This window comes from Protopterus annectens, chromosome 2.part1 (genome assembly GCF_019279795.1).
Source record: "Protopterus annectens isolate FY-2018-M chromosome 2.part1, PAN1.0, whole genome shotgun sequence".
NCBI classification, from domain to species: Eukaryota; Metazoa; Chordata; order Ceratodontiformes; family Protopteridae; genus Protopterus; species Protopterus annectens.
The window spans coordinates 1,394,496,847-1,394,518,974 of NC_056729.1; the positions used below are offsets into that span (position 1 = coordinate 1,394,496,847).

General features: G+C 42.5%; 1 protein-coding gene across 6 annotated transcripts in view; it reads right to left on the bottom strand.

The window, feature by feature from the left end:
• DNMT3A (DNA methyltransferase 3 alpha) overlaps window positions 1–22,128 on the bottom strand; it is a 5,166,949-nt gene that overhangs the window by 477,521 nt on the left and 4,667,300 nt on the right. The gene's annotated exons all lie outside the window — the stretch shown is intronic.

Consider the following 22,128-nt stretch of genomic DNA (forward strand, 5'->3'; position numbering starts at 1 on the left):
TGATATAAATATAGAAGGCTTTGTGGTTGTTTTTAGTGTCTGCTGCAATTCTGCCTTCATAGGTGGCTTTGGAGGTTTTGATGAGAGATATCAACTTTTTGTTGAGGCTAATAAGGGAATTTTTCCAGTCTTGGAACTTCACCTTTTTCTGCAACAGTTTCTTCCTTCTGTTGTAGAGTTCATTAATGGCAGGGGACTACCAGATTGGCTTCCTTTTTTTGGAGGACAGCATCTAGGTTTTGCTGGATATGGCTAGTTCCAAGCATTTATATACGTGTTTGCACAGGGCACTGGTGTATGACTTGGCAGTTATGGATCTATTTTCCATTGGCGTGGGTGCCATGAAGTTAGCCACCTCTGTTTTTAGGAGTCCAATGTCAGCTTTAGAGAAGTTTTCCATGGTGGATAACTTTGCAGGAGGTGTGGGTGAGATGTGGATTTCCATGATGATTAATTTGTTGTTGGATCTAACCAGGGAGGAATTGACTATTGGTGTAGAGCAACGGTTGCCCATGTTAGTAATAACCAGGTCAAGGATGTTGCTTCCTCTAGTGGGGGTAAGAATGACCTGGTCTAGGGCATTGGAACTGATGAATTCCAGGAAGCATTGGGCCAGTGCATTGGTGCTTGAGTAGTTTTCCCAGTTGATCGAGGGGTAGTTGAAGTCACCTAGTATGAGAGTGTTGGGTTGGATCTTAATAGTTTCCAGGGTGCTTAAGAATGTGAATTGAGAGTCTTGGGACGTGGGTGGGGACCTATAGCAGGCTATGACCTGATTCACCATCTTACCCAATGTTAGTTGTACCTGGAGTATCTCAGATGCGTTATGCTGGACTACTAGTCTGGAGGTGTGCATATCCTTTATGAATATGGAGACACCACCGCCTTTGGAGCTTCAGTCCATGGAAAAAAATAAAACACCTAGAGTCTACCGGGTAAAAAAAATCCTTTAATGGTGCATCCTAGTACCTCAGCTACAAAGCCTTCAAAGGATAAATGACACCAGAAAAACATTCAATATATCTCACTTTAATCAACAGTTAATTATGGTAATACGCATTTTAAGTAATATATTCATTACAAATGCATGCAAATTAAAGTGATACATCCACTTTTACTTAAACTACCCCAATATTCCACGTTTGAAAACAGTATGCATTTAATTTCTATACATTCAAATTACTATACATTCAAGTTAACCTCCAGGTTAAGTCCCAAAGGAAATAATGTATTGAAATTAATGATGAATCTGGTTTCTAAAGCCAATAATCTATAACTCCCCAAGTTGGTATGTATGCTTAGTTAAAACACTGAAAAATAAGAAAGAATCAGAGCCCCCATGGTTTGAACAAAAATGGCTGGTGACTGGACTATCTAATATCCTATGCCTGATGTCTCCTAAATGTACCAAAATATGTATCTTCACTTGTCTTTTAGTCTGTCCGATATACCACTTATTCGGCAAACAATTGTATCCCACAATATACACAATTCCACTAGAATGACAGGTAAAACTTTGCCTAGCATTGTATACTTGGTCATTAATCTTGTTGCCATGTAAATTTCTTACTCTGGGACATACTTTACATTTGGAAGAAGGGAAACATCCCTGCCGGCAGCCAATCCACACATTATAATATTTCCTGTTGAGCAACTCCTTCAGATTCAAAAACCTCTTATATGAAAAAATAATATTTTCTGGAAATACAACTTTAGTCATGTCCCCTTGTGCAACTATGGGCCAGAAATTCCTAACTAAATTCAAAAAACAAGCTATCTGCTACCCAGTGGGGACCTGAACCTCCCCATATCTTTTGAAAGTGATATGGCCCCTTCAATGGTTGCCTAAAACTTTGTCTTCTGTCTTAGCTAATACATTGACTTGGTAACCCCTCGATATCAGTTTGTTTTTTACAGTGGCAAACTCCCTGCCAACCAAACTTTTATCAGATGAATTGCTGAAAATGCATTTGTATTCCCCATACCGTAGTGAGTCCAACATTCCATGTTCTGGGGCCAAAAGGTGTGGAGGGAGTTATAGCCTGGTAACGCAGGGGTGCTTTCTGCTCCTTTAAACCAGGTCTCCATTACAGCACAAATGTTGATGTTCCCCATTTTGAGGAGTGCTGCGAACGAGTGCATCTTGAGATTTCGACTTCTAGCACTGAGCAGCATGACCCTCAGATTGCATTTATTTATAGTTGTTATGGTGGTAATTTGGTCTTTGGAACACCGCCTAAAGGGGTGGCAAGAGCCTTAGCCAGGGGAGGGAGATGCAGGCCATCTCTGGCAAAGCATTGATGTCTGTCAATCATGTCATCCCAAGCATACAGATACTGGATCCCCTTAGAATGACATCAGAAACTTAGCCGATTGTTGAAGTCAATCATTTTCTGTTTGTACTGTGGTATCATTCTGGGCAACGGCAGAATGCTGCTTAGGGCTAGAGTCATACCTGACTGGGCCACATAATAAGAGAGCTCCATCATGTCTCTTTTCATGTAGTCCAAGGAGGTGTGTCTCAGGTCATTCACACCCACATGGACAATGACAGATTCATACTTGTACTTGTTGTGGAGTGACCCGAGTCTGTGTGTTATATGTCGGATTCTGGCATCTGATAGACAGCTGATTGTTACCTTCTCCTTATTCAACCTAGTAAGTGGGACATAAGTATGCCTCACTACTGAGTCACCTACGATTATTGTATTGGGCAAGCTGTTTTGCATTAGGGGCTTAGGTTGAGGAGCACACTGTGTAGGTGGGCTATGTGTCTTGTGGGTTGTGCTGTGTTGTGGTGCTTGAGTGTGTTTCTGCCTTGGAGGTCTCTGCTGTTTGGGTAGATTTCTATTGAGACCATGTGCAAAGGTGGGTGTGTGGTTTGTGTTTTTATGTGAGGGCTGGGACAGTAGGTCTTCTGGAAGGCTATGTGTTCCATGTGGTGTGGTGCAGGTGTTGACCTTCTCCTCTTGATCAGCTATTCTGGTCTTAGCCGGAGAGTGCATGGCTTCCAATTTGGAGATATAAGCACATGTCTCACAAGTTTGAGTGTTGGGATGTAAGAACAGAGGGTTGTTTGTGTACATGAGGCAGTTGCTACACTGTCTCAGAATGCCCAAGTTCACCAGGTTAATAGGCGAAAGCACAGGAAACTGACCTTTAGACATGCCAGGAGGGATGGTCATCATTACTATGTACTGGAGCTGTTTCCTGACGTCTAGTGGTGACACTTATGTGTGCTACAATAATTGCTACAAAAAGCCTGATGAAGTGCTAGGTAAATAAGCTAATTAAAGTGCAAGAGAGAAGCGATCTAGCAAGATCTAAGGGAAAAAAATGAAGAGCAGACTTTCTGGCATCGGTAATATACTTTAAATGCAGTGCAAGCTAGCACACTTGAGTGTTCATAGGTAGGTACTAGGCTATCGGCCCAAGGGCCTACGTAAGCCTAGCCAACAAGGTTCCCTGGCTTACGCCACCCAAGAAAGTTAATTTCCTGTGCCACTGTCGAGCAGAGACACAGAAGTGATCCCCGGGGTCTATTTCCTATTTTCCATCCACTCATCAAGATTTTTCTTGAAGAGTGCTAATGAAGAACTTTGTTTGACATAGATGGGTAGCCTGTTCCAGAGTATGAGAAGTCTCTGGGACAGGAATCTATCCCTCCAGCATGTCCTGTTTATTGTGGTGACAAGGTTTAGGTCCCTAGTGTGTGTGGCTCAGAGGGATTGGGATTTCTTTAGGTGTAGCATGTCCAAAAGCTCTGGGTTTGACATAGCTTTATATGTTAGGCAGAGATCCCCTCGGAGTAGGCGATATGCTACGGAGTAAAGCTGGAGTTTTTTGAGGTGGTCAGTGTAGGGCATTTGTTTGAGGCCAGTAATCCTCTTTTTGAGGTACTTCTGTGGCCTTTCCAGCTGCTGCAGATGTCTAGTGAGGTACATTCCAAAAGGGGCGTTGTACTCTATAATGGGTCTAGTGAGTGTCGAGTAGAGGGGAACAATGACCTCTTTTTTCCTGGATGAGAACCCTTTTATGATGAGGTGTGCCACGTAGAAGGACTTCCTGACTACTGTGGCGATGTGACTATCAAAGGAGAGACTACTGTCCACCTGGGTCACAAGGTCTCATCACGCATTCGGTGTTAAGTAGATTGCTGCCTATGTGGTAGTTTATGGGTACAGAGTTTTTACCAAAGGGAATGACACCGCAATTTTTGGCATTGAGCTTGAGGCCATGGCATGACACCAGGCATCTGTCTCAGCGAGGCCCTTCTGTAGGATGTCCACATCATTTGGGGACTTAACTATGGCTCCTAGTTTGCAGTCATCTGCGAACTTTGTTAGCCAGAGGCCTTCTGTGTTAGCCTGTACTACAGAGAAGTAGATACCAAATAGGACAGGTCCCAGGACAGAACCCTGTGGCACACCACTTGTCACTGCTTTGAGGTAAGATTTGGAGTCTGCAACTTTTACAGTGTGGGTTCTGTCAGTGAGACAGTTGGCAACCCATCTTGTGATGTAGGGATTTACACCTAGTTTAGTGAGTTTAGCTATAATTCCAGAATGGGGGATGGTGTCGAAAGCCTTGGCGAGGTCAAGATAGGCTGTGTGAACCACCTTAACTTCATCCACGGCTTTGGTGACTGCCTCAAAGAAGTCGATCAGGTTCAGGAGGCATGATCTGCCTTTCACAAACCCGAACTGGGTGGGATCCAGAGTTTGGAGGTTACCAATGTCTTTGTTTATGAGTTCCATGATGATACGTTCCATGGCCTTGCAGACCAGGCTCGTCAGGCTAATAGGTCGATAGTGGTAGCTCCCCCTTTGTGGAGTGGGATAACTGTTGCTGTGCGCCATTCAGTGGGCACAAAGCCTGATGCGATGCTATTATCGAACATGGTGCTTAAGTGGGGAGCCAGTTCGTTCTGAAGTTCGTGTAAAACGCAGCCTGGGATGTTGTCCGGTCCCATGGATGCTGTGTTTGGCTTTAGAGAGTGCAGCTTTTACCTGCGTAGTTGTGATTACAGGGACTTTGCATTCTTCCTGTATAGATATGGGCCCTTTAGTGGGTGAGAGGGGGGTAAAGTTAGCACTGAACCTATCTGCCAGGATGTTGGCAATATCAGTTGGTTGTGTAATTTTCTTGCTTTTGTGCTGTAACTCACAGCAGATCTGGGTGTTGCCATTGAGATTCTTGACATAGCTATAGAATGCTTTGTGGTTGTCCTTGGAATTAGTGGCAACTTTGTTTTTGTAGCTAGCTTTGGAGGATCTTATAAGGATCTCAGCTTCTCACTGAGGCTGACCAGGGAGCTCCTTCACTCATGGGATTTTACTCTCTTTTGCAACAGTTTATTCCTTCTGTTGTACAGTTTGTTTATGGCAAGGGAACACCAGATTGGCTTCCTTTTTTTGGAGGATAGCGTCTTGGTTCTGCTTGGGATAGCACAATCCATGCACTCGTGTAAGTGCTTATAGAGTGCATTTGTGTAGGATTCAGCAGATGTGTAGCAATATTACAGCAAATACAGTTAAAATAAATGCAGTTAAATGAAAAAAACAACTTATATCAAGTACAGAAAGCAGTACAGTCAGAAAAAAATCAAAATGGAGGTACTTAAAGTCTCTCTTTCTCCTTTATGTTGCTCTTCTAGTCTGCAGGACGCCGAAACAGGATCCGCAGAGCTTAAACAAGCGCAAACATGGGCTTTTAAACCAGAAAGTTGAAAGGGATAGAAAAACTGCCCAAACGGCCAATAAACTACAATTTCAGAGCCAGAAACCACTCCTCTTGTGGTAGACAAGCTACCTAGTGCTTACTACTCCCACTGATAAGCTGGAAAGCTTCCTTCTAACACAGAAAGTTCTGGGGAACTCAGAAACTTACAAAACAGTCCTGGATACAGCAAATCTGTATTTGGACTACTCTAAACTTTGAAAACAGTTAAAACATAATTTACATGGCTATGTAATTTAAAATATTAATCCCCATCAAGAGAAAAGCACTTCAACATCGCTAATTAATAAAATAGCATTTGAAAGAGAGAGGGCTAACCATTTATGTAAGTAAAAGCACAACATTTAAAAATCATCTTCTCTCTCTCTCTCATATCAAACACAGTATTTTAACATATACTACTGCACAGTTACAGTTATTTGGAGGGGGTATAGATTGTGTGAATGTGGACAACTGTACTGCTTAAGTATTATGATTTATTGTATTCAAAATGCAATATTTACTAAAATATTATATAAGACTGATATGCTTCTCTTTTAGATTATTGTGTATTCTAAAGTGACTGAGAAGGTGAGGGTAAAATAATACTTGGCTGAAGGGAGAATAAAAAGTATTACCTTATTTAAGCATTTCTGGCAGACAATAAATTTCTTCATTGATGTTATAAAAGAATACGAAAACTCACAGATTATTTATTTCTCTCCAGGTTTCTGTTTTTTTTCTTTGACCAGTCATTTTTTTTTTTATGCTTGTCTCTTTAAATTGGTGCTGGAATCTATTTCTTCAACTGAATTTAATACTTTTTTTTTCTGAGCGAAAGTGGTAGCTTCCTCCAAAGTATCAAATGTTTTTTTTTTTCTTTCTGGTAAAAAGAGTCTTAATTTAGCAGGGAAAATCAAGTGAGTTTAGATGTCAGCTTTTTTCAGGGATTTTAAAAGGGGAATGCAGGCTTTTCTTTTCAATACTGCAATAGAAGAAAAATCAGTTTTCAGGACAAGGTCTTTATTTTGATTTGAAAAAAAAAGTACAATGATGGATCTTGGATGGATAAGTTTCCTGTGTAAAGGGATTATAGCCAAAGATCTGTGAGCTCTTTCTGTACCAACATATAGAGCTTCTGGTTAGCTTAATATTTTTGGAATCCATAAAGAAAGAAAGTTCACCATATTTTCCTCTTCCATTCGTTCGGGGACCCCATAGATTCTGATGTTATTTCTTCTGGCTCTATTTTCCAGATCATCTACTTTCTCAGTAAGTTTATTTTGTTGTAGTAAGAACTCAATATTTTGTTCTTCCTCAGATAACCAACAGTCAATGTCAGAAACAGAGCCTTCTATTGCTGCTATCTGGATTTTCTGTTGTTTAAGGGCATTGTTTATTAGTTCAATTTGTTTGGTGCAGCCTTCTTTTATTTTCTCCACTTTATAATCCAGTTTGTCTATTTTGAGAACCAAATCTTGAATATCTGAAAGGACAGACTGCAGCTTTTTTTTCATTGTAGTGTCTTGTTGAGTAGTCTTAGAATGGTTCATCCTCTTTCAGAGATATTTTCCTTATTTCTTTCCTCTTGAAGTTTGGCATGATTATACATGAAACATCACTTGATTTTTACACCAAATGATCCTGATAGTTTCCAGTTGTCAGATTCAGAACTTTTAAGTGATAATTTAAAAAAATGACAAAGAAATCCTATCAAAAATAATGAAATGAAGCAGAGCAGAAGTTTTATGCTGCTTTCAAGCTTGCCATCCTGGCCACGCCCCCATTTTAATCTATTATTGAAATGTACACTGTGCTTATCATACAGACACTGTATAAACTTTATGATTAACTCCACAGACCCGCATAGTACAGCCCTGCTGTAGCTTCAGATCTCAACCTTCTCTAACTTTACCCATCTAATTCCAAGTATTCTGGTGTCATGCTACAATGTAACAATGTTAACTGACATTCCACTTTGCTTTTCAAATGAGTTACTGTTAATAATAAAATCAGCAACCACCCAAAAAGCAGTAATTTTGCTATGCACTGTATACAGAGGCGAAAATAAAGGTGGCAGGAAGCTCTGACAACTTGAATTTGAATAGACGTAGTGTGGCAGACAAGAAAAAAAATACCTTTACTTGTGGGTGATATTACCTTGCACTTGACACATCCTGAATACAACCCGCGGAAGTGGTGCTGCGGTAGCGTTGTCGCTTCACAGCAAGACGTTGTCCCGTTCGATTCTCAGTTAGAGCGTCTTCTGTTGAAGTGCTTTTCTCTTGATGGGGATTAATATTTTAAATTACATAGCCATGTGTGGAGGTATGCGTGAATGGGCATGCCTTCGTTGAAGGTTGTGCGTCATGGCTGGTAACTCGGCACGTAAAAATCTACTACCAAACATTAGCGGACCGGAGTTCCGCTGTGGCGACCCCTAGCCGGGATAAGCCGAAAGACACAACAACAACTTGACACATCCTGAATCTAACATGAGGATGCTGAGGGATATTTTAAGACAGTTTCAAGTACTTACAAGATGTAAAATAAATGAAGGTAAAACTAAGAGTACAGCAGTAAATTTAAGGCCTAGACATGGATTAGTTCAAAAATACCCATATTTATGAGTACATGAAACATTTAGGAGTACTGATTAAAAAGGACTCTGTCGTTGCAGTTAAAAATACAGATTACAAACAGAAAGTTATTTAAAGAGATAGGAAACTAATGCTCATGGACGTGGGTGGTAAGACACAGGCAGTAAAATACTTTAGCTCCTTTGATCCTGTACACAAGGAAACATACTCTTATTAGCCAGAGAAAAAGTTGTAGACAATAACTAAGATTTGAAGGATTTTATCTGGGAAGGAAAGAGGGCAAAAATAAAGTGGGAATGCTGATTCTTCCCATTAATCTGGGTGGTTTAGGCCTACCTGAGTTGAAGGGATACTTTATGGCTACAAAAGTGAGACTTTTGATATATCACAAATAGATGGCTATAGATCAAAGTGGGAAAAACATGATGGCGGTGCAAACTGAATGTAAGAGCAATGCAGACAAATTAGGGTTTTGACAGCAAGCTCTTAAGAAGAATAAAAGTAATTACATGAAAGTTACATATTTATCATAATGCTCGATCCTTTCATTCAAGTCTGTCTGAAGGGACTTATGGGTCCTTGAGGTGCTTGTCACATCCAACTTGGCAATCATGCTCTAGTGCACATGATTACTTCAGTTTGAGTTTGACACAGGGTAGGAAGTCTAGTGTAATACATGATAACAAAGGAAAATATATTTCATGTCCCACAAATAGCAAGAACAAGGGAGAGAGGGAGAGTTGTCGAAGCAGATGAACAGCCATAAAAGGATCCACTGTGATGGCATCTACATAAGTGCTGTATCACATTCATTAATTCAGGCTATCCAACTGGACTTATGGTCAGAATCCCCAAACTACCTGAACTCTTGACAGGAGACCCTTAAGGGTTGAGGCTCCAAAGGAAGTCCAAGTCCTGTAAAATGGAATGCAATTTGTAATGCTTAATGAAGGTCTGAATTGATGACCAGGTTGCTGCTGCACAAATCTTATTAAGTGAGGAGCAAAAGTTGTAGAAGTAACCACTGACCTAGTAAAACGAGCTTTAGGTGTGTCAGCAAAGCACAATTATGGTTTGGGTAGATGTATGAAATGCAACCAAAAAGGCACATAGAAACACTGACTTTTGACACACTGCGACCTACTTGATTAGCTGTGAAAAAAATAAAAATCTGCGTATCTTGTGACGCCCGTGCCCTGGTCCAGCAATCAAGGAGCCTCAATCCTCACCACTAACACCAGAGAGGGCATCTCAAATGAGAGGAAAGGATAATAAATACACACAGTAAAGTACACTTTCCCTTAAGTGCACACAGAGATCACAGTCAGTCTGGGGCTGGTTGTTCCATTGCTCCCCAGGTCCCCAATAAGACACCCCACTGGCACAGCTATAGGGTCCAAATCTCAGCCTAGCTGGCAAGCTAACCTCCAGTACCCTCTCTGTCCAACCATTGTTTCGTGTCCCTGCCCAAGTAGCTGACACACACTTTGAGATAAGTATTTATACAACTTCACAGACACTCCTGGGAAAGGCTGACACAGATTCTCCAGCTGTGCCACTATACCCAGACTATACAGTAGTAATTACTGCCACCCCAGCTAATAATTATCAGCTATTCAAAGGCCCTTAAAAGGGTATCCAATTATTACTGTGCATTATTACTATCCAGTTGGTAAGTGTGACTAATCAGTCATGGCTTATTAGAGTGGCCTTGTACAATAAACTCTATAAATATACAATGTACTCTAGAGCTTAACTTATCTCTATACAAACCAGCCACAGTTAAAATGTTTTAAAAATATTTAATAATAAATACAAAAAACACAAGACAATACTACTACACCAAAGTGCTTTTCAAGAGTTCAGAGATCACACATAAACTTAAAATAATTCCATAGTACAGTTCTGACATAACATAAAAACACTTAGTCTAATATTTATAGTCCTAGCTATTTCTACAAGAAAACATACTTCTAAGATAACTTACTTACATAGAGCAAGGCAGTGCTGAGTTGAATAGTCAGACAAAAATGCTTAATAATCTCTGGTTCTCACTGTTTACATTTTTTACACTTCCTGGAGTTCCCAGGCTGACACATTAACTACATTTGCATTCTTAACATCTCCCGTTTGTTATCTTGCAGCTGGTCAGGAACAGAACAATAAAAATACATTTGCATGTTTAAGTCTAGCAATTTAACTCTTGGTTAAAACAATAGAAAGAATTTCTTCATCTAAACTATTTGGCACCACTGTTCCCTTGAAAGGGACACCACATGCTTTTACTGGGTCAGTAGAGAGCACTGTTGCCACATTTTTGTAACAGCATTTCTTTACATTTAAAACAACAAGCCTGTAGTTTACATTTACATTTACCAATGCCAGAATTATGTATCAAATTCTATTTGGCAATGCTGGCAGCCTTCACCCAATCTCTACCCAATTTTCACATCCCCCCCCCCCCCCGGAGAACTCAAGCTAGTTTTTCAAGTGACCCTTGATAAACGCTGCTTGAGACGGTTAGTTCTATCTGAGTGTACCTCACCCCCATTCCCTGTCTTGAGAGCCCATCTGCATTGGCATTGCTAATCCCACTGTGGTGCTGCACTGACATATCATATGCTTGCAACCCCAGGCTCCATCTTAGCAACTTGGCATGTTGCTGGCTGGCTCTGTTTAACCATATTAGGGGGTTGTGATCGGTCATTACAGTGAATTTCCTTCCATACAGATAAGGCAGAATTTTCTGCAGTGCCCACACTATGGATAGATATTTCTTTTCTACCGCTGCATAGCATTCCTCCCTGGGTTGGAGTCTATGACTGAGATAAACCACTGGGCACTCTTCCACCTATGAAGAAATGTGGCACCACATGGTTCGAAGCATCTACCTGCACAACAAATTATTTGCTGTAATCTGGAATCTGGACTGCTAACACAGGGGGTCCTCCCAAAGCTTCTTTACGCTTCTGGAATGCCTGCTCACATGCTGAGGTCCACACTACCTTATCTGGCCTGTTCTTCCTTGTCAGGTCTGTGAGAGGAGAAGCTATGGTACTATAACTAGGGATGAACTTTCTGTAGTACCCTGCTATCCCTAAGAATGCCCTCACCTGCTTTTTGGTAACAGGTGCAGGCCATGCCTGAACGGCTTCCACTTTGGCAGGTTCTGGCCTTATTTTACCACTCCCCACTCTATGCCATACCACCTGACATTTGCTTGGCTTAATGGTCAACCCTGCCCTCTGTAGTCTGCCCAACACCTCCCTGACATGCTGAAGGTGTTCTGGCCAGGAATGGCTGTAGATGGCAATATCAGCTAGGTAAGCAAGGGCAAACCCTCCTGCTCCTGCTAGGATATTATCCACCAGCCTCTGGAAGTCGCTGGGGCATTCTTCATCCCAAAGGGCATCTTTGTGAACTCATACAAGCCAAAAAAGTCACAAAGGCTGACTTCTTTCTAGTACTGGTCGTCAAGGGCACCTGCCGGTAACCCTTGGTAAGAGCAATGGTTGTAAGATACTTAGCCCCACTGAGCTGCTCTAGGGCCTCATCTGTTCTAGGCATGGGGTAAGAATCTGACTCTGTGTGACGATTTAATTTCCTGTAATCCACACAGAACCTGGTGCTGCCATCCTTCTTTGGCACCAGCACCACTGGGGAGGCCCAGGGACTGTTGGACTCTTGAATCACCCCTAGTTCCAACATCTCCTGTACCTCTTCCCTCAGAGTCTGTCTGACTCTCTCAGGCACCATATAAGGGGCCAGCCTAATAGGCCTTTGGGGTCCTGTATCCACCTGGTGCTGCACTAGGTGGATGCACCCTGGTTTCCCAGTGAACATGTCCCCAAATTCCTGCAACGCTGCTCGGATTTCTTGAACCTGGGTAGGAGATAGCTGCTGGGATATTGCTACCCCTTCCACTGAGGTGTCAGCCCGAGCCTCACTGAGGAGATCAGTCCCCATATCTCCCTCAGACTCCTCCTGCAATCCACTGCAAATGCTCAGCATAAGGGCCTCCCTATCATAGTAAGGTTTCATAATGTTAACATGGTATAGTTTGTGCCCCTGCCCTCTGCCTAGCAGTTCCACCATGTAGTTAACATCACTTATCTTTCTTACCACCTTGTAGGGTCCCTCCCAAGCTGCTTGCAGCTTGTTGTGTCTGACTGGAATGAGAACCATTACCTGCTGCCCCACAGCATACTGTCTAGCTCGAGCATTCCTATCATACCACACCTTTTTCTGTTGTTGGGGTTCTGCCAGGTTTTCCTGGCCAAGACCATGAGTTCCCTGAGCCTTCCTGAGATTTAGGATGTATGCCACAACAGACTCCTTGTGAGACTCGCACTCACCTTCCCACTCATCTCAAATTAAATCTAGAGGTCCCCTCATCCTGTGTCCATACAACTCAAAGGGTGAAAACCTGTGGATTCCTGGGGAACCTCTCTGTAAGCAAACAAGTTCCCTGAGCCTTGTCCTGGGATTTAGGATGTATGCCATAACAGACTCCTTGTGAGACTCACACTCACATTCCCACTCATCTCAAATTAAATCTAGAGGACCCCTCACCCTGTGTCCATACAACTCAAAGGGTGAAAAACCTGTGGATTCCCGGGGAACCTCTCTGTAAGCAAACAACAGATGGGGCAAATATTTGTCCCACGCCCTCAAACTGATATGCAAATGAATGTAGCATGGACTTGATTGTAGAGTTTAATCTCTCAACAAGACCATTAGTCTGGAGATGGTAGAGGGTGGTCTTCATATGCTTCACCCCACAGGACTTCCACAGACAAGCCAGCAAGTCTGACATGAAATTGGCATCTCAGTCAGCCAGTATTTCTTTTGGGAAACCCACCCTCCTGAAAATCTCTACCAAAGGATTTGCCACCTTCTCGGCCTCAATGGAGGACAAAGCACTGCCTCAGGGTATCATGTAGCATAATCCACTACCACTAGTATATACTTTTTCCCTGTGGAACTTGGGGTACTCAGAGGACCCACAATATCCATAGCTACCCTCTGAAATGGCTCCTCAATCACAGGCAAAGGCATCAAAGGAGCTCTCACCTTGTCTCCTGCCTTGCCTACCTTTTGGTACTGCTCACAGGTCCTGCAGTACCCTGTTACATCCCTGGAAATTCCAGGCCAATAGAAGTTCTGCATAATATGCCTCTTTGTATGTTTTATGCCCATATGACCTGCAAAGGGAATATCATGGGCTATGGCTAGAAGCACAAGACGGTAGGCTCTAGGCACTACCAACTGCTGTACTCTCTCACCTTCTAGCCCTCCCTCAGGGGTCCACTCTCTGTATAATAACCATTTGTCCCAGTATACAGATTCCCCCTTTCCTTGAGAATCACGTGCCTCCCTAGCTACCTGCCTCAGGCCTTGCAATGTAGGGTCTGAGAGCTGAGTCTGTCTCAACTCTCTCCTTGTAACCCTTCCCAGCTTCCCTTCTACAGGAAGTCTGGCATCCTCTGACAGTGGTGCCTCACTGTCAGCCTGGGAATTACTACTCACCTCTACCTTTGCAGTCACTCTGTCCAAGGGACTATCAGTACCCACAAGCAGCTGTGGCTCACCTTCAGTCTCACTGCTACAGCATAGCCCACTCCCTGAAATAACCACCTCACCAGTTCTGGCTGTAAGTATGCAGTCTGTCTGGGCCTCCCTCAGGCTACCAGACCCAAATGCTTGTCTCCAAACCTGACTGTGTGTAACTGCACAAGGACACGGTACTGCACTACCAAAATCATTCCCTATCAGGACATCTGCAGGTATATCCTCAAACACACCTACTTGCTGGCTTCCTTTTCCACCCTCCCAGTCCAGGTGAACCCTAGCCAAAGGAATTTGGAATGGGATCCCTCCTAAAGCCCTGACTGGAGTAGACTGCCAGGCAAGTAGTGCTCCTCTGTAACCACTGCAGGCTTTATAATGGTTATATCAGCGGCTGTGTCTCTCTTGGCAATGGCCTCTTTGCCATTCACTACAACAGGATATAGCCTCTGGTGGTAGTTTGGTACCCTTGTTGTCCCAAGACAACCTACTGTTGGCATTTTGTGTTTTCCACTTACTGGCTCCCTCACCTTTGGTTCCCCACCTTGCCTCCATGGATACCTGTATGCCACATGGTCACACTGGTTGCATTCAAAACATTTAACCTTAGCTCCTGGACATGTACCTGGAATAGTGGCTTCCCCTGCTACTGACAGATTCTGTTGGGGCAGTCTGTGCTGCTCACCATGGGTTCCTTTAAACCCATGAGCAGTACTGGGGGGTCCCATTCCTGTGCAAGGCTGGCCTGCTTGCCAGGTATAGGTCTCCCTTCTTCCCCAACTCATCTGAAGTAGCACATTGTCTATCAGCTAACCAGATCCTCATGTTCTCAGGCAAAGTGCTAAGGGCTTGTTCCTTCACCAAAAAGTCTGCCAGCCCTTCAAAAGAGGTGACCTGACATCCACTCACCCAGCTATGAAAATAACTGCTCAGTTCAACAACATAATCACACACACTTTCATCTGCCCTGCGTCTATGCTCATGAAACTTTTTCCTATACATTCCAGGTGTTAGCTTAAAACATTGTAAAAGACATTTTTTATAGCAGTATAATCAAAACAGACAGTCAGGCATTTTTAACAAAAACGTTACAGCTTTCCCATAGAGTAAGGGGGTCAGGAACCATACCCAGAGCCTTTGGTCGACACTATACTGTTTGCATACCCTCTCAAACATATGAATGAAACTATCACGATTATCCCCCTCTTTAAATTGTGGAAGAAATTTACTGACCTGTTGTGCTTCTGGGGTCCAGTTACTCCCTTCCCCATTACCTCCATTACTCTGGTGAAGAGTCAGCATTTCCCTTTCATGCCTCCTCTGACGCTCCTTTTCTTCGGCTTCTATCTCCAAACGCCTGGCCTCCAACTCAAGTCTCTTTAGCTCCAGCTGGATTTTTAAGTCCACTGCAGAAAGGTTGAGCTGTCCATTCTCTAAGGATATTCTATCTCAATTGCCAGTCTCATTGTCCTTCGCAGAAAGGTTAAGCTGTCCATTCTCCGAGGATATTGTATCTCCACTACCAGTCCGATTGTCCTCCTGGATGCTGTTTTCTGATGCAGCTGTAACCAAGGCTGCAATCACGTCTGCCTTAGTCAGGTTTCCATGCCCCAGTTCCCTAGCCTGGCACATCTCCACCAGCTGGCTCCTTGTCAGCTTTCCATACTCCTCTGCTGACATGCTGCCTGTTCACCCTGACTAACTAAGCTAACAAAAGAAATAAAACAATTGTGATCTGAACTCTGAGTAGTCACTGCGTGGCTGATTTAGAGTACAAAACACCTTCAGAGATCACTGTACATAAGCTACAGGATTCACTCTACCCACACCACTACAAGCCAATTAGTATTTGCCAACTACTTAATATGTAGACCCCAGCCATAAACAAACTATATAATAGAAGGAGGAAGCTACTACATGATAGAGCAAAATCCCAAAAAGGGAAGGCATCTCTGATCAGTATTAGCAAAAAACTACGGGCACTCATAAAATCGTCTAAGGCCAGCTTCGAGAGAAAAATTGCACAGGACACTAAGGATAATCACAAGGCTTTCTTTAGTTATGTTAGGAACCTAGGTGGGAATTCACAGATATGCTCAGAATTAGTCCAAAATGACAAAAAATACACCAAACCCACAGACATTGCCAACATCCTAGCTAACAGGTTCAGCGCAAACTCCCCCCCCCACCAAAAGGGCAAATATCTATCCCAGCAGAGTGCTGCCCCCCTGACATCTCAGATGTTCAGGTAAGAGCTGCCCTCTCCAAAGCAAAAAACACAGCATCAATGGGACCAGACGGTGTCCCGGGCTGCGTCCTACATGAACCCTCTAACCTTCAGAGATCACTGTACATAAGCTACAGGATTCACTCTACCCACAGCACTACAAGCCAATTAGTATGGCCTAATGGTTAAGGTGTTTGCCTTAAAAACTCAAGGTGCAGGGTTTGAGCACACAAGGGATAATTGGGCTAGGCTTAAAATGGCTCGCAAGGGCAGTTAGCCTAGTACTAACCTATGAACCTATGAACCTATGAAGAGCTAAACCCAAACATAAAACTTCTGTTCAATCTCAGCCTTACTACAGATATGTGCCCAAAGAGTGGCATACAGCAACAGTGGTCCCTCTCCACAAAGGTGGTGCCTCAACGGATCCTGGAAACTATCGCCCCATAAGCCTGACTAGCTTGGTCTGCAAAGCTATGGAAAGGATCATCATGGACCTCATAAATAAAGATATTGGGGACCTACAGACACTGGATCCTACCCAGTTCGGCTTTGCTAAGGGCAGATCCTGCCTCTTAAACCTGGTTGATTTCTCTGAAACAGTCACCAAGGCCATTGATGAGGGGAAGGTGGTCCACACAGGAAACCTGGACCTCGCAAAAGCCTTCGATACAATACCCCACTCGGGCATTATAGATAAGCTCACCAGCTTAAATATAAACCCCTATGTCACTAGATGGGTTGCAAACTGGCTCAAGGACAGAACCCACATGGTTAGAATTGCTGGAGCCATGTCAGACTCCAAACCAGTTACAAGTGGCGTCCCACAAGGCTCAGTCCTGGGACCTCTCTTGTTCGGTATATATTTCTCGGAGGTACAGGCCAACACGGAAGGACTGTGGCTGACCAAGTTCGCAGATGACTGCAAACTGGGCACCATAATCGACTCTCCAGCCGACACAAGCATCCTCCAAAAGGGCCTCAAAGAAACTGACAACTGGTGCCAGAGACATGGCCTCAAGCTAAACGCCAAAAAGTGTATAGTCATCCCCTTTGGCAAAAACAAAGTGCCCACAGATTACCACATAGGTGGTAATCCATTAAGTACAGAAGAAGTAATTAGGGACTTGGGGACCCAAGTTGATAGCAATCTCTCATTTGACAACCACGTGGCCAAAGTGGTTAGAAAAACATTTTATATAGCCCACCTAATCATGAAGGGATTCACATCTAGATCAGGGGAGGTCATCGTGTCTCTTTACTCATCCCTCATCAGGCCCATAATTGAGTACAATGCCCCTTTTGGGATGTACCTTACCAGACACCTGCAGCAACTGGAAAGACCCCAAAAGTACCTCACCAAGAAGATCAAAGGGCTCAAACAGATGCCATATGCTGCCCGGTTAAAGAAACTCCAGCTGTACTCAGTGGCATACCGCCTGCTCAGAGGCGATCTGTGCATGATGTATAAAGCCATGTCCAACCCGGAATTAATGGACATGCTGCATCTCAGAAAATCCAAATCCCATCGAGCTACACGCTCGAAAGACTTGAACCTCAGCACTGAAATAAATAGGACATGCTGGAGGGACAGATTCATAACCCAGAGGCTCCCTTCACTCTGGAATAAAATCCCAGTCCAGGTTAGGCAGAGTCCCTCATTGACTCTCTTCAAGAGGAATCTTGATGAGTGGATGGGAGATCGTAGGTTTACCCCGGGTATCACTTCTGTGTCACTGTTAGACAGAGGCACAGTATACTAACCTCGAAAAAGGGCATAGCAAAATTAATTTAAAATGGGTGGCGAAAGCCAAACACACTCTGGCTAGGCTTATAAATGCCCTAGGGCAGATAGCCTAGTATGAACCTATGAACCTATGTGATGTGGATATCCCAACCACTGCAAACCACATGTGATACATGTGCCTTGGCCCAGCAATCACGGAGCCTCAATCCTCACCACTAACACCAGATTATATATCATATGAGAGGAAAGGATAAACACACACAGTAACGTACAATTTCTTTTAAGTGCACACAGAGATCGCAGTCAGTGTGGGGCTGGTTGCTCCCTTGCTCCCCAGGTTCCCAATAAGACTTCCACTGGCACAGCTATACAGTCCAGATCTTTTCTGAAGGATATTTTTCTATAAAGGTAAAACTCTAGTTGCCTACTTTTGTCTAGGGTATGCACAATATGCTTTCTTTTATTTGGCATCGTTTGGTAAAAAGACTGGCAGGTGAATCATCTAAACCATGGTTGTCTCACAAACAACCTTGGGTAGAAAAGATGGATTTGTACAGAGGGAAACTCTGTCTTTGAGGAAGACTGAACAAGGTACTGCTAAAGAAAGTGCTGAAAGCCCAGACATCCTTCTCATGGAAGTTATGGTCACGAGAAACACGGTTTTCCATGAGAGAAATTTTAAATGAGCTGCAGATGCTGGTTCAAATGGAGGTATTGTCACAGCCTCTGTCACAAAATTGAGTTCACAAGGTGGAACTGGTTCTTTAATTCATGGCCTGAGAAGGACAACCCATTTGAGGACAGCTTTACAAAGTTTATGTGAGACCAATGAGCATTCCTCTTGACCCATGTTAAAATTAGAAATGGTGCTAAATGGACACTTATGTGGAGAAATTGGATCCCAAATTAAACTTATATGCTAGTAAACAAAGGACATCTGGGATGAAGGCTAAAAAGGGCTCAATGTATTGGGAGGATGCCGAAATAACTAAGTGATTCCACTTCCCGTTAATACAACTTGTGACTGAATTTCTTCTGGGAAGTGGACAAAATCCATACTACGATGGGCAAAGGAGCTGGACTGTCGGCCATCATTGGAATTGTAGAAACCAAGCAGTTAGTTTGAGGTTGAGAAGGTCTTTGTGTGGGAAAACAGATCCTGCACTGCATCTAATATTCAGGAGGGTTCCCTGAGATGACAGTCAAGAAAGAGAAACCAGGTATGCCTGGGCCAGAAGGATCAAATTATGATGACAGACACCTTTCATATGATTACTTTCTGTAGAAATATGCGAGTCAGTGGCAAGAGTGGAATGAATACAGATGTCGGGGGCATTGCTTGCCCACAGGGTCTCTTGTGGACTGTCCCTGGGGTCGGATCTTAGTGAAACTTGCTGCACTTGATACTGGATGGGGAAGCAAGGATCCCCCAGGCTATAGAATATATGCTGTTCCACTGCTAGACTGCGAGACCATTGAGGCATTAGAACTGACTTGCTTAGCTGGTCTGCAAGTTAACTGAGCTCCCCCAGAATTTGTGTTACCTCTAGAAAATGATGCAAGGTTATCTCCCACTGCCAAATACTTATTGCTTCTCAGCATAGAGAATATGACCTGGTTCTCCCTTCCTTGTTGATATATGAAAATACTCTGATTTTGTCTGTTTGAAGTTCCTGCAATGTTACTAGAACCACCTGCAGAGTTCAAAGAATGCCTTTCATTTCAGGATTGCTGGCAGAATACAAGGACACAGAGATAGAGAAATATTGAAATAAAGACTGTCTCTAGTAAGGTTTTTGGTAAAATCAGGAAAAGTAGATTCTATTAAGAAAGGAATGATCAGTAAGGTATATAAAATGTTACACTATAATTATAAAAAATAGAGGAGATTAAAAAAGAAGTGGAAGATTTATTAGAACAGCACATAAAAAAGAGCAATGGGGAAAATTTGTAAGGCCACTAGTTATGCTATTAAGATGAGAAAATTTAGGATATCTGCAGGAAATGTTTGCATAGGTACTTTTATACTCAAAGTAGGCTTTGGAGTTGTTTCCCTCAAGTGGAGAGCAGATGTTGGAGATGTAAAGGGGATGACAGAGGAAGCTGAGGACACATTATCCAAGTTTAAGGACTCCATATAAAATGTTCTGACACAGTTGTTGGCAGAACATATTATCTTAACTGAGAATATGATGTATTGAGTTGGTATCTAGGTTTAGAATTGTTGAGACATAGTAAGGTCTTTATTAAGTCTAATGTTAATGCTATCTCTGTCTTAGCTATTAATGTTAAGTCTAATGTTTAATGCTATCAGCAACCAAAATGCGATCACATGAAAGTAGGAATCAAAGATTAAACCATTTGTAAATGAAATACTGAACATTGTAAAGGAAATAAATGGTCTGGAGTTGGGATCATTAAAAGAAAGAGAAAGTAAGCTTATGAAGAAAAAATAGTGCATTTTGGGAGCGATTTATAAAAAACAAAGCTCACTCAAACAGATAAGTAACATAAGTAGGTTGGTAGAAACAGAAAATATATCATGTTCTTATGCACAAGAATAAAAGTGTACCGGTCCAAACAGAACTTGAATAACCAACAACACTTTCTTACTAAGAGAAAAAAAACTGCACTAACCATCTCAAGGCATCTTCCCTCTTGTCAATATCATAAAAGCTATTGAGGGTGTGACAAAAGGAGATACTGCCAGCCCTGCTAGCTGGAATTTTGTAAATAATTATATATCGTTGGTGAATATCGAAATGAAATGATGCTTGTGTTACAAATGTATTAGAACTGTATGTCAAGTGTGTACCAAAAGAATAGTTGTGTAAAATCTTACCATAACCATACATGTCCTTCTCTTCTATGTTGCAGTATTCCTTACATATGGGTTGTATTCCACCCAATGACCCAATGCCCAGCCTGTATACAAAATATTTAAAGCCACTGCCTGTACGTGGGACGTCGCACGTATGCATAGACAAAGTCAGCCATAGGGACATCCACATGTACCACTTCAGAATAAGAAAGTCCCATGAGGAAAAACCAAGGGGAGCCTAGAAGGATCATCCTAGGAAAGAGCTGTAGGGGGAAGGCGGGAAGGATAAAATACTTTAACATAGATGAGAAGGACATCTATGGTTATGGTAAGATATTACACAACTATTCTACATCCTTACATGTGCCGCCCCCAACTTAAAAGAACTGCAAACCTTAACCGAAAATAACTTTACTCTAGCCGAAATATGGTTCACCAACATCAAACTTATTCTTAATCCCAAAAAAAAAAAACAAAATTAATTCTTTTCAGCCCCAGTCGATCCCCTCCTCTAAACAATATTTTACCATTAACTCTAAGGATAACATCCAAATCACTACCTACAAGAAACTGCTAGGTGTTGAAATAGACAACTTAAAATTTGACATCCATATAGCCCAAACCATCAAAAAAATAAATAAAAAACTAGGACTCCTCTACAGGAACAAACAGTATATGACCAAACAGACAAAAGCAACCACTGCAAGGACTCATCTCTTGTCCATCCTTCTCTATGCCTCCCCTGTCCTAACAAATCTCTGCCAAACTGATCTAAACAAAATGGAATCTTGTTACAACAAGATTGCTAAGTTTGCATCTGAAGCCTCATACAGATCTCACCACTGTCCTGCCCTGAAGCAGCTCAACTGGCTTGAGCTGCCTCAACTACTCCTACTTAATCAACTCTTAATAGCACACAAGCTCTACTACCTTCCTGAAAATACCCCTGCACTCCAGCATCTAATCCAGCCCCACATTTCCAGAAGAGCTTTATTATCCAATAGCCAGAATCACATTCATGTCATCAAACATAAAAACGATGCTGGTAAGTCTCTGTTTGCCTGCACTATTGCCAGGACTTGGAACTCACTACCCAAGCCAAATAACCACCACTACATCTACTAGTCAATTTAAAAAACTCCTGAAAATCCACTACCTAAACAACTGGCTATGCCCATGCTACTTCCCAGGTTAATTCTTGCCGTTACACTGTTGCAATAATTTAACTTATGTTCCACAGCTTAAGTTTAAACTGAAAAAGTTGATAACCTGCTGTTTTTACATTAGAGAAATATAATAAGTCCTTCTATCACTATAGGCAAACATTACCTGTTCCCCCTACCATACATCATACTTAAACAAATAGTACCACTACTAAAAAAAAAAAAATTTTTTTTTGCTGTTATGGTGCTTAATATTATAGACCTATGTACCTTAATAATTGTCA